We start from the raw sequence: 13376 nt of genomic DNA, 5'->3' as shown, positions 1-13376 counted from the left end.
TGGAAAACTGTCTTCCATGAAACTAGTCCCTGGTGCCAAAAAGACTGGGGACAGCTGATATATAGGATGTCTGTACAGATCAAAGGGCTTCCCTGGTGAATCAGTGGTAAAGACCCCGCCTGCCAATGCAGGAGATGGAGGTTTGATCCCTGAGTAAGGAAGATCCCCCAGAAGAGAAAATGGCAACCCACTCCAGTATTCTTGCCTGGGCAATCCCAGGGACAGAGGAGTCTGATGGGCCACAGTCCATGGGGTCAGCTGCAGGAGAGTTGGACACGATTTAGTGATCAAACAACAGACACAGATCGAATTGCAGGCACTGCTATTATGAGTTTGTTATCTACATTTGTAATTGAAGGGAATGATAGAGCTTAATTTAAATAAATATGTAAATTTTATTCCCATCTAAGTTTGCATATTTTCTTCCCCTCTAGAAATTTGATGCTGCTTTTCATAGAATTTGTAGAATGGCTTTAAGGTAGGCTAAAGGTGAGCAGAGAGAAAAAAATCTATAGTAAGTCCTACAGAGTGATGATAAAAGGCTAAAGGTTTTTCATCTCGCATACCATGTTCTTTCCTGTCACCAAGCCTTTTCTTTTACTTGTCTCACAGAATTTAATATTTACATCCTAATGAAAGAGTTTTTTTTCTAATTTTTACACTTTGTTTTGTCAGTATGTTGGTAACCTAGATCCTTTGAACTCAAAGTGTAGTCTGTGGACTAGTGGCCTTATCAGATACACAAAATCAGGCTTTGTCCCGAATGTGCTGAATGAGAATATGAAATTTGACTGCCAGATTTTTTTTTTATTAACAGTAAGAATTTAGAGCATTGACCTAAAGGACAAGGATTCTCAGTTAAAGTCCATTTGCTTTTTCTTAAGACTATTAAAAAATTTATTCATATAAACTTCCAATACATACTTAGTCCAATAACCAAAATGATAACCAATTAATTTGGAAAGTGAAAACTTTATTCTCAAGTTTAGAAATAAATGATGCGTAAATCATATCAACGATCCTGATGTGATCATTAGAGCAATAGATGATTTTTCACGGTCAGTGTATTATTTTGCACAAATAGATTTATCATGGATGACCTGTCATTTGAACGGGCATCTTAAAACCATACATCTACTAACTAGAATGAAATGTTGTCGCAAATGTGTATATCCTACCTACATTATGATTACACATCATAGATCTAGAGTGTGCTGTTTCTCAGGCATATTATTCACATGAACTTTTAATCATTCAAGAAAATGAGTGGCTGGAGAAGATATACACAATACTTCCTTGTGGAGTTCAATCCATAGTAGTGACAGGATTCTTTTGAAATGTTTTGTTTGATGTCTAAATTAGAGGGAAATACAGAGTAACTATGGAATTGTGGCTTTTAAAAGTTGCTGAATGTTTTAATAGTATGTTCCATGAAGTATGTGATTGATTCCTAAATTTTAAGGCAAAATGTTGTGAACTATGTTGTTGACAAAATATTGCCATTTAATGTCATCTACCATATCAAAGTCGCTGGAGTTCTATATCTAAAAGTCACTGGAGTTGAATTAGACTGTGACTTTGAGGAAAAAAGAATTGGAATGATGAACTCTTGAGAACTAGTGTCTGTTTATATAGGATAACTTTCTGTTAAAGAAAAAATATTTTGTTTCAGTTACCCATTTATGACTATCATTTCTCAATAATTTTTCAATAAATGGTTTGAATAAAATTCTAGAATAATGTTTAGGAATATTAAGTTCAGTGCTTCTCCTGTATGTCCAGGTTGCAATAGAAAATTCTAAGAAATATAGAATATCTTATATTGTTACCATTATTCTAGATTAGAGTTTGTTTTTGATTGGCTCAATAAAGGACTAATTTGAGTTTCTTCCTCATTTATTGAATGCTTACCATGTATCAGGTGACCTACACAGTGTTTGACATGTTAACTCATTTACTGCATACCATAGCTCTCAATCCATTTTACTGATCACCTGGCATTCAAAGATGGTTAGAACTTGTCCAAGGTCATACAACCAAGAAGTATATTATTTAAATACTTTATTTAATTTGAAGTATTAGGGCTAATATCAACTTGATATTCTCAGCTTCTCTTTTACTGATTGTTTTTGGGTTTTATTTAAATTTTTATAATTCAAGGATTTATTAGTATCAAAGAATAATAGGCAGAGGTTCAAAGGTAAATTAGAATTCAGCCCAACATTGCATTTAGGGCAGAGTGACGCCCTTGTCAAATATGGCCTTCTTAATCTCCAAGTTGTAGAGAATTACCATTTTAAGTTAAAGTTCTCTTGATATTTATTCCCTAGATTTTTGATTGAATTTGAAATTTTCTTTTGTTCAAAAGTATTGAGAAACTATCTGAAAAACCTTCAGATGCTTTTAATTGTTAATATGCCTTTGGTTAAGAAAAATTTCAAAAATTCAGTTAGGAAAACAGATGTCTTCTTAGGAAAATAAAATACTCCAAAGGACAACTACATTCAGCTCCTCCTGATGAGAAAAATCAAATCATAGGGATAGTGAAAAATCTATACATTTCACTTTCAGGTTCTAAAAACAGATACAGGAAAAGCTTGTGGTTGTACTACATTAAAATATTTTCTGTTACAACCTGATTTAAAATGCAAAAACCTATTTTTCAAATTAGCTATTTTAATGTATATGAAGAATTTGAATACATAAGCCACCTGGATTTTTTTCATGTCATGTATAAGGAAAACTATTTTAACTACTTAATTACTTAAATGTTGCATTCTGAATATTCCTTAGTAATCATGAATGAATGTATTATTAAAAAGGAATGTTTTTCTAGTTTTATAATATATTTTGACCTATTTCTGTCTTAGAAAAGGGTGCAATTTGGTATATTTATAATGGGGCAAAGTAGCTGTCAGTTTCCAATGCATTTAGAAAATATCACTTGGGAACTAACTTTGGTAAAAAGCTCTCTTAGAGAAATAATCATCTCAGAACATTGTTTAAATAGCATAATTGATATTCTGTGTTTAGAAGATATTCCATTTGTGAATACTTAAATGCTTGATAAAGAAGGGACATCATAATTTTTTTAAGATAAAGAAATCAAAGAATAAAATGAGATTAATCCAGGATAATACAGTCAGGTCTGCTGAAAATGAAATGTGTATTTCCTGATGGTAAAGCCATACTGACAAATGGGTGCTTATGAAATAGTTATCACAACTCTCAAATAGTTCCTAGAATAGTATTACTTAATATCAAAAGCATTTCTGGTACAAAATGAATGTCTGTCTAGAAAGCAGTTTTATGTAACAAAGATACTAGCTCATAGGCTGATGATGATCAGAACCTTCATTTTGAATGAGTACTCATTACTTAACAACTTTATGTTAAGTGTGAAGGAGTCCTTGGGCCTAGAAAATAAAACAGCAGTCTCAAAGGCCCTTGCTGAATCATCTAACTTCGGGGAAAACAAAACCAAACTTTAAATCCTGCCCTGATGCTCTGGGCTGGTTGCATCTACCTGGGACTTATCACCCCCTGCCCAAAACCTTGGAGAAGGCAATGACAACCCACTCCAGTACTCTCGCCTGGAAACTCCCATGGATGGAGGAGCCTGGTAGGCTGCAGTGCATGGGGTCACTAATAGTCAGACACAACTGAGCGACTTAACTTTCACTTTTCACTTTCATGCATTGGAGAAGGAAATGGCAACCCATTCCAGTGTTCTTGCCTGGAGAATCCCAGGGACGGGGGAGCCTGGTGGGCTGCTGTCTATGGGGTCGCACAGAGTCGGCCATGACTGAAGCAACTTAGCAGCAGCAGCAGCAGCCCAAAACCTCCCACCCCCAGTTCAACTACACACGCCATCTCAACTAAAGATTACCCAAAACGTCCCGCCTTACTAACATTTCCCTTATCGCTTCCACAAACCTCCCTTTAAATATGAAGCCTCCCTGATCCCTCTTGCGCTCAGCCTGATCGTTAGGGTGACTGTCACCCCTGCTTGCCTGAATAAGGGTAACCTACCTCCTTTGAGGTCGTCTCTCCTTCTTTTCTGCCTTGGCCCAAACTATACGTTACAAAGTGTAACTTATATGCCAGAAAATTAATTCATTTATACAATTCAATGATTTTTAATAAACTTAACAAGTTGCACAACCCTCACTACAGTTCAGTTTTAGAACACTTGAGCACATCCCTAGTTTTACCTCCAGGCTTCCCCTCCAGCCCTAGGAATCTACTGAAAGTGAAAGTGAAGTCGCTCAGTCTTGTCCAACTCTTTGCCACCCCATAGACTGTAGCCTACCAGGCTCCTCTGTCCATGGGTTTTTCCAGGTAATAGTACTGGAGTGGATTGCCATTTCCTTCTCCAGGGGATCTTCCCAACCCAGGGCTCCAACCCAGGTCTCCCGCATTGTAGACAGACACTTTACTGTCTGAGCCACCAGGGAAGTCCTGCTACTAATCTACTAATCTACCTTTTATCTCTAGGGAGCTGCCATTTTTGAATATGCCATTTAAATAGAATAATGAAAGAAGTGGTCTTTGTGGCTGACGTGTGCCTGTTTTCATGAAGTTTGCAATTTTTATTTTGTTTAGCATGTACTTTTTTCTTTTTATGCTGAATACTATCTCATTATCTGGAAATCAGTATATTTAGTCATTGACCAATGGATGATGCTTACATTATTTCAAGTTCTTGGCTGTTATGAAGAATGCTGCAATTACTGGTATCTGGATGGATATAACCATGGTGGTGAAGAAGCTATTGGCAGAAGCTGAGAGCAATTAGTCGAGATGTGACTAAGTGTAGAGAGGGAGGTATGAAAATGAGAACAGTGTAATGTAAATAGAAGATAAAAATCCATTTGATTAATAATAGTTAGAAAATGTTTTCTCGTGGGAAAGTACACATCAGTAATTTGTCAATTTTTTAAAAAATGTTAATTAGGTACCTATTCTGTCAGGTATCAAGCTAAGAAATTATGGTGGGATACAGTATGGACAGAAATGTTCAACTAGCAGAAAAAATAATATGAATGCATAATTTGGAACCATAAGGTATTTTTCAAAAGGGAAACATTGCTGACAAGTTAAAAAATTAATGGAAGCAAATAATTCATACCCTACATGTAAGACAGAAGCTTCTGATAGCTTTTCTACTCTTTCAGAAAATGTAAAATACTAAATACTATTTAGTATTTGGGTAACGATGTACTTGAGATCCTCTAGGGAGGTGCCTTTACAGGAATGGCTCGTGTAGATCCTGTAACATGGTTGTCGATTCTGTTATTTACAATAAAGCAGTCCCAAAATGTGCTCTAATGCTTACTTAATCAAGTTATCAGGCAGCTTGTGTTACCTTGTAAGTTTTAAATATGACTCTTTTTTCCTAATATGAAAAAAGCCAAACAACTCTCCCAATAATAGAAAGCGATAATGTACTTTATTGATAATTTGATTTTCAGATGATTCATTAAGCATTTCTGGTTACTTTGTAGCTAAGCAACAAGACTTCTGGAAGGACACCTGATTTACTCAAGAGAGAGAAATATGAATGCTTGCAGTGATAATTACTATATTCTAACATTAAATAATTCACTTTCTAGAATAGTTTCCCAAAGTGCATCCCATAGAACACTAGGTCCATTAAATGTCCATGAAGAAATAAAAATTGCTTAGTTAAGTAAGTTTGCAGTATGTTTATAGCATATCCCCTCTTGGAAATTAGCAATTAATATTAAAAGTTCTGAGAAATATATTGGAATGAGGCCTATTAAAGCAGTTTTGTCTCAGTAATTTCCAAGCTTGGTTTACAACAGAGCTCTATTTTACGTATGCTAATAAATATCCTATGTAGGATATTTATCTGTGGAAGACCTATGGTTACCACTTAATGCTGGTCTGGTTAATGAGATATTGGAGGGGCATAACACAGCATAAATGTTATTCCTGTGTCTGCTACTAGATCTATGGAGGTGCAGGAGGAGATATGGGAAGAACCATATCCCTTCTTCCTATCTGTGAACAAGCAACATGAGTCAGGGAAGACTGGTATCCTATGTAACTAATTGTGAGCACTTGGGATCTGCTTAATTTCTTACCTTTATATATACCAATATGGGGGAAGAGTCTTCATCTACCAAAAGAGTAACCTCTTTAGTGCTGGAATTGTGCTCCATGATTTGAAATCCTGACTCCCCAGTCTTGGAGTTGTGAGACTTTGACCAAGTTACTTGATCATGAAATTCTTTGTTTACTCATCTGTAATATGAGATGTTGTAAGAATCCAATGTGATCATGTTTTGCTTAGAACAGTGCCTGGCACTTACTGAACAGTGAAGTATTTATAGCTGTCAGCATCATTATGCAGTCTGAGAAAAATGGCCACACATTCTGTTTATAATAAGAACAATTAGTTGTGTCACCTGGCATTTTTGTTGAAGTTGTGTGAGACCTGTCATGCTTTTCACACAAAACCAAATGAAACAACTTAATAAATTTAGTTTCATTAACATGGCTTAGATAACCCTTTCCCTATGTAAACTTGATAGATTTTTCTTATCTTTGCTCTTATCACACTCTATACTTTTTTTTTATTTCTCTGTCTCCCTGCCTAAGTGGTTAGCCCTTTCTGTACTGGGAACATGTATTAAGCCTCTTTGAAATAAGATGTAACAATAGCTGGTACATAAAAGATGCTCATTGTATAGCTTTCATAAGTAAAGGAGTGGAAGGTAATATGTGCTACTTTGCTATTTTGTCTGTTTTCAAACTTGTGTTCTTATTAACAGTGCCCCCTTAAAATGAGATTAACTTCACCTCTTTGGGTCTTTTTTTTAATAAGTAGTAGTATATATTACTCTGAAATAAGTGTAGCTATAATACATGGGAGCTGGCATCTCATCAGAGAAAGATAATTTAGGAAGAGATAGTGGCAATATGCCTAGTGATACAAACTGAGGAGCTAATGAACCATAGTGGATTTTCTGCTGTTTTCTCGAAGTATAAAATTGTAGGTCATGTACTATACAGCCTATGATGTTAATGTTCATAGTTATTTTCCTGGTTACAAGCTATCCATATTTCTTGTATATAATAATAACAATTAGAATAATATTAACTAAATTATGATTTATCATAGCTAAGTTGGAATACCTGGTGGGCCACTTGTTGTTCTGTCACTTAGTCATGTTTGACTCTCTGCAACCCCATGGACTGCAGCCTTCCAGGCTTCCGTGTCCATCACCAACTCCCAGAGCTTGCTCAAACTGATGCCCACCGAGTCGGTGATGCCATCCAACCATCTCATCCTCTGTCATTCTCTTCTCCTCCTACCTTAATCTTTCCCAGCATCAGGGTCTTTTCTAACGAGTCAGGTCTTCACATCAGGTGGCCAGTGTATTGGAGTTTCGGTGGGCCACTTGAGAGCATAACATTAATCTTATAAAAAATATTGGTGGGTTGACTAAGAATACTTTACTTTTAGGACTAAGTAATTCCTTTTCAGGAAATCTGTTAGTGTCTTTCCAAAGAGACAGGATTTACACTAGAAGACTCAGATAAAAATAATAATAAATAGATAATGAGGACTTATTCCTATATGCCAACAACTTTCAAAGTGCTGTGTGTGTGTGTGTGTGTGTGTGTATGTGTATGTGTGTTGTGTTTGACTCTTTGTGACCCCAGGGACTGTAGCCCACCAGGCTCCTCTGTCCATGGGATTTTCCAGGCAAAAATACTGGAGTGGGTTGCCATTCCCTTTTCCAAGGGATCCTCCGGACCCAGGGATTGAGCCTGGGTCTCCCACACTGGATCCAGACTCTTTACCATCTGAGCTTCCTGGCAAGCCCCTGGGAAGTGCTTTATATGTGTTGTTTTAATCAATGCCTAAATATTGTAAATGGCAAATATTATTCCATTTCTTTCCCAGATTAAGTAATTGAAGTTTAGAGAAGTAACTCCTCCAAAATCATCCGGATAGCAAGTGGCAGTTGTGGAACCCAAACCTATACATAGCTGCCTAAACAAGTACCAGTGATAGACTCTACTGTATTTCAATTGCTATTAAAACAGGCAAAATTTTTAAACCATAAAGATATTGAACAGAACAGGGTAAGGAAGGCATAGAGTCTCCACCTGCTTTTGTAACTTCCTATCTTTGTAAACTTACCGCAGTATCTTAGGTACTCTGAGCTTCAATTTTCATACCTAAAAATTGAGGCTAATATAACCCGTCTAATAAATAACAAATATGGCTGTTGGAAAAGAAGTTAATAATTCTGTTTATGGATGTTTATAGTATGAAGTTGTGTCAAAGATTTTTTTTAACTATCTTTTCCTGCTATAACTCTCTGCCCTGCCAAATGAAGAGCATTTCAAGGAGTAGTAGGTTTCTTTAGTGGCTCAATGGTTAAGAATCCACCTGCCCATGCATAAGACGTGGGTTCGATCCCAGGGTCTGGAAGATTCCCTGGAGAAGGAAATGGCAACCCACTCCAGTATTCCTGCATGGAAAATCCCAAGGGCAGAGGAGCCTGATGGGCTACAGTCTGGGGTTGCAAAAGAGTTGGACATGACTTAGCAACTAAATAACAGTACTGGTAGGAATGAATGACTAATAGTCACTGAGCAATTAGTATGTTCCTGAAAATGTTGTAATCATCTCAGCAGCCCATGAAGGTTGATCTGTTTTTACAGATTAAAAAAATGAGACCCTCAGAGATGACATAACAAACCCTAAGTTGTATAGTTATAAACCTGTAGTTAAATAGTGACAGGATAACTCAGGTAATGCAGTCCTGTACTTAACCAAGATACTGTCGTGCCTATCTGTGTAAGGAAGATTGTGTAGTGGGTTGGAGCAATGTTTGTAATTAAGGGACTTTACATATGACATACTATATAGACTGTTCAGTTCTTGATCCTGATGGAAGATGAAAGTTTCTTGGACAAGAGAAAGTTTTTTTTTTTTTCCCCTTCACACATAGCCACTTTAAAACCTATCTATTGAAATTAGTTATAGAAAGAGATTTATGTATTGAATAAAATTAAGTGCTATTCAATATGTAGGGACACAAATAGGAGTGAGAAAAATTCAAATGCCTATCAAACAAGCCTTGTGACTATCATACTGAGACTATAATCTTTTCTTTATTTCTGCTGTTATAACCGTGAACTATTAATGTTTCTCTCTTGTTTTTTTTCTTTCAGATAACTTAAGTACTATCTTTCTGGTAAACTAAATGAGGGAATTTAGGGTCTTCTCCAGGTGATTTTTCTCTTCTCTCACTTCTGACATCCAGATTGCCAGCAAATTTCATTAACGCCATTCATTAAATGATTCCAAATCTAGCCCATTGGTACCTCTGTAATTGATATCCTCTGAATTTCTAACTCAGAAAACAGTAGAAAGCTTCCTAAATGGATTCTAGACTACAGATCGTCTCCATGATGGTTGCTGTCCTTAAAACAGTCTCTCTGATATTTGTTGAATTTATAGGATAAATCCAAATTCCTTATCATGATATGCACAGCTTTTTGTATTCTAGCCACAGATTTTTCTCAAGTTTTCTTAGAACCTCCACAGATCTGGTGATCCTGAATTTGTCCTCCTCCTTGTCTGAAAATCTCATATCCTCTACTGTCTCTGAACATCTATTCTTGCCCTTCCTTCTGCTTAAAATTCCTTTCTATAGAAAACTCCAGTTCCTCTTTTGAAAGCACAGTCTAATTTGCCACCTCTTAAACCTTTTCCAGTGTGGGAAAGAAAGAAAGCTTTCCCTTGTCCTGATCCCTCCCTGGGCAGATTGCCACACCCTCTTCTGAGCTATTCTGGCTTTAGTTTTTTTTATATAAACATTTTATTTAAGAGTGATTTTATTATTTATTGGGGGTTGGAAGGCTTTTTCTTTTTTATTAAAGGATATTTGATGTACAATATTATATAAGTTATAGTTGTACAATATAGTGATTTCAAGTTTTTAAAGTTTAACTCTATTTATAGTTACTGTAAAATACTGGCCATAGTCACTGTATTATATAATACATCCTTCAAGCTTATTTTATTTTATTTTTTTCTGTTTTGTAAATAAGTTCATTTGTTTCATATTTTAAAATTTGATTCCACATATGAGTGGTATATGATATTTGTTTTTCTTTGTCTGACTTACTTCACTTAGTATGATCATCTCTAGGTCCATCCATGTTACTGCAAATGGCATCATTTCATTCTTTTTGTGGCTGAGTAATATTCCATTGTATATATGTACCACATTTTCTTTATCCATTCCTCTATTGACGGACATTCAGACATTCAGGTTGCTTTCATATCCTGGCTAATGTAAGTAGTACTGCAATGAACATTGGGGTGCATGTATTTTTTTTGGACTATAGTTTGCTCTGGGTGTATGCTCAGAAGTAGGATTCCTGGATCATATGTTACGTTATGATCCAGGAATCCTACTTCTAGCTTAGTTTATACTGAAGAGTTTGTACCTCTTAATACCCTACACCTATATTGTGCATCTCCCAACCCCTTCCCCCACTGGTAACCACAAGTTGGTTTTTCATATCTGTGAGTCTTGTTTCTTTCTTTTTTTTTTAAATTAAATCCATGAGTTGTAGTTTTTAGATTCCACTTATATGTTATCCATACAGTATTTGTTTTTCTGTCTGAAAAAGTGCAATACCCTCCAAGTCTATCTGTGTTGTTGCAGATGACTAATTTTCATTCTATTTATGACTGAGTAATATCCCATTGTGTACATATACCATGTCTTCTTAGTCCATTCATCTGTTGATGGACAGTTAAATTGCTTCCATATCTTATCAACTGTAAATAATGCTGCTGTGAACACTGAGGTGTGCATATATCTTTTCAAATTAGTCTCTTATTTTTTAATATACCCAGGAGTGGGATTGCTGAGTCATATGGTACTTGTATTTTTAGTATTTTGGGAAACCTCCATGTTTTCCATAGTGGCTACACCAATTTACATTCTCACCAACAGTCCATAAGGGTTCCTTTTGCTCTTCATCCTCGCCAACATTTGTTATTTGTATTCTTTTTGATGATAGCCATCCTGACAGGTGTGAGGTGGTGATATCTCGTTGTGCTTTTGATCTACATTCCCCTGATGATTAGCAGTGTTTAATATCTTTTCATGTGCCCATTGGTCATCTACATGTCCTTTTTGGGAAAGGATAATTTTAGATTTATATAAAACTTTCATACATAGAGCAGGATTGCTATAAACCTCACAGTCATTTGCCCCTGTCAACATCTTACATAAGTATGGTACATTTGTCACAAATAATGAACCAAGATTGTTTCATTTTTATTAAATAAAGTTCATACTTTGTTGACACTCATTTTTTCCTGACCTTTTTATGTTCCTTACAAAATATCAAATTATATTTAGTTGTCATGTCTCCTTAGATTCCTCTTGGTGGTGGTATTTTCTCAGCTTCCTTATTCTTTTTATTATCTTGACAGTTTGGAGGAGCACTGGTCAGGTATTTTGTAGAATATTCCTAAATTGGAATTAGTCAGAAGTTCTTCCCAAATTAGACTAGAGTTATTGGTTTGGTTTGCTGTTGCTAAGTCACTTCAGTCGTGTCCGAGTCTATGTGACCCCATAGACGGCAGCCCACCAGGCTCCCCCATCCCTGGGATTCTCCAGGCAAGAACACTGGAGTGGGTTGCCATTTCCTTCTCCAACGCATGAAAGTGAAAAGTGAAAGTGAAAGTGAAGTCGTGTCCGACTCCTAGCGACCCCATGGACTGCAGCCTACCAGGCTCCTCCATCCATGGGATTTTCCAAGCAAGAGTACCGGAGTGGGGTGCCATTGCCTTTGGGGGCATGTATATCACAGATAATGTGCCATTCTTATCACATGATATCAAGGATACATGCTATCAACATGACTTAGTGTTGAGTTGCCCTGATCACCTTACTGAAGTAGTGCTTGTCAGGTTTTTACACTGTAAGTTTAGCCTTTTACACTTTGCATATTGTCCTCTTTGGAAGAAAGTAGCTATGAGTAGCCCATACTTAGGAATGAAGAACTATGCTCCAACTCCTTGAAGATGAGGTATCTACATATGTCGTTTTGAATTCTTCTGTATGGGATATTTGTCTCCCCTCCCTTATTTATTTATTCAGTTGTGAGTTATTGATGCCTTTTAAAAAACATTTATGTTTATAATCCAATGCACATTCTTAATTTTATTTGGTCATTGGAAACTTTTAGTTGGCCTCTCTGTCTGTTTGACATGCTCATATCTGGGATGGAGGGAGTTTATTTACATTTTGTTTCCATGCTCATTTTAGACATACCCCATCCCAACTGTACCTAGAATAAGCCATTTCTCCCAGAAGCCCTGGTTCCTTCTGTTGGAGAATGGTAATAGAAATCAGAATCTGGGTACTGGGACTCAGTATTATATTTATGTTTCTATTATATAGCCCACGTCAAGTTATGTTTTATTTTTCTCTCACATTAGAATAAAAGCATACAATTTTCATATTCTATTGTACAAGAATGAATTCTTATACAAGAATATGTAACCTTGCATTTTTTAGTCATCTGATGGATTTATAGTGTTTCTCTATACAGCTTGATTGTAAAGTCATTGTGTTGAAGTATTTCATATGTGCCTTACTGGGCCCTGAATTAGTCAATTATGTTTTATGATTCTGAGGCCGAATTCTGAATTACCTTTCTGAAATTCTTATGTTTTCATTACAGTTCACCTGTTCTATATTTACCTCTTCTAATCATGGATGCTAGTGTTTGAAATGGAAGCTTTGGCACTGTAGCTCGGCGCATAATATACTGTCAGCTGGTTATTGTGTGAGGAATAGGGAATAGGAACTCAGTTCATTTTAATGAAAAATACTCATTTGTTTGGTAATACTCATCATTTACTAGCTAGCTCATAAAAAAAGAGGATATATTAGTTCAAATAACTGAAAACAGAATTTAGTCAAGTCTTGATTATGGTTGAAGCCCCATGGTGGCTCAGATGGTAAAGTGTCTGTTTGCAGTGCCAGAGACCCAGGTTTGATTGCTGGGTCTGGAAGATCCCCTGGAGAAGGAAATGGAAACCCACTCCAGTATTCTTGCCTGGAAAATCCCATGGACAGAGGAGCCTGGCAGGCTACAATCCATGAGGTCGCAAAGAGTCGGACACGACTGAGTGACTTCACTTTCACCTTTCACCTTGATTATGGTATTTCAAGTGAAAGTGATTTCCATGTGTTCTTCATCTGTACTCACATTATCTTTGCATGTACATTGTCATTTCTCTTCCTGCCTCTCATTATATTCTATAACTCTGTAACAGATCATATTCTCTCGTATTA

This window comes from Bubalus bubalis, chromosome X (assembly GCF_019923935.1).
Source record: "Bubalus bubalis isolate 160015118507 breed Murrah chromosome X, NDDB_SH_1, whole genome shotgun sequence".
In the NCBI taxonomy this organism is placed as follows: Eukaryota; Metazoa; Chordata; class Mammalia; order Artiodactyla; family Bovidae; genus Bubalus; species Bubalus bubalis.
Note: the sequence above shows the minus strand (reverse complement) of the source record.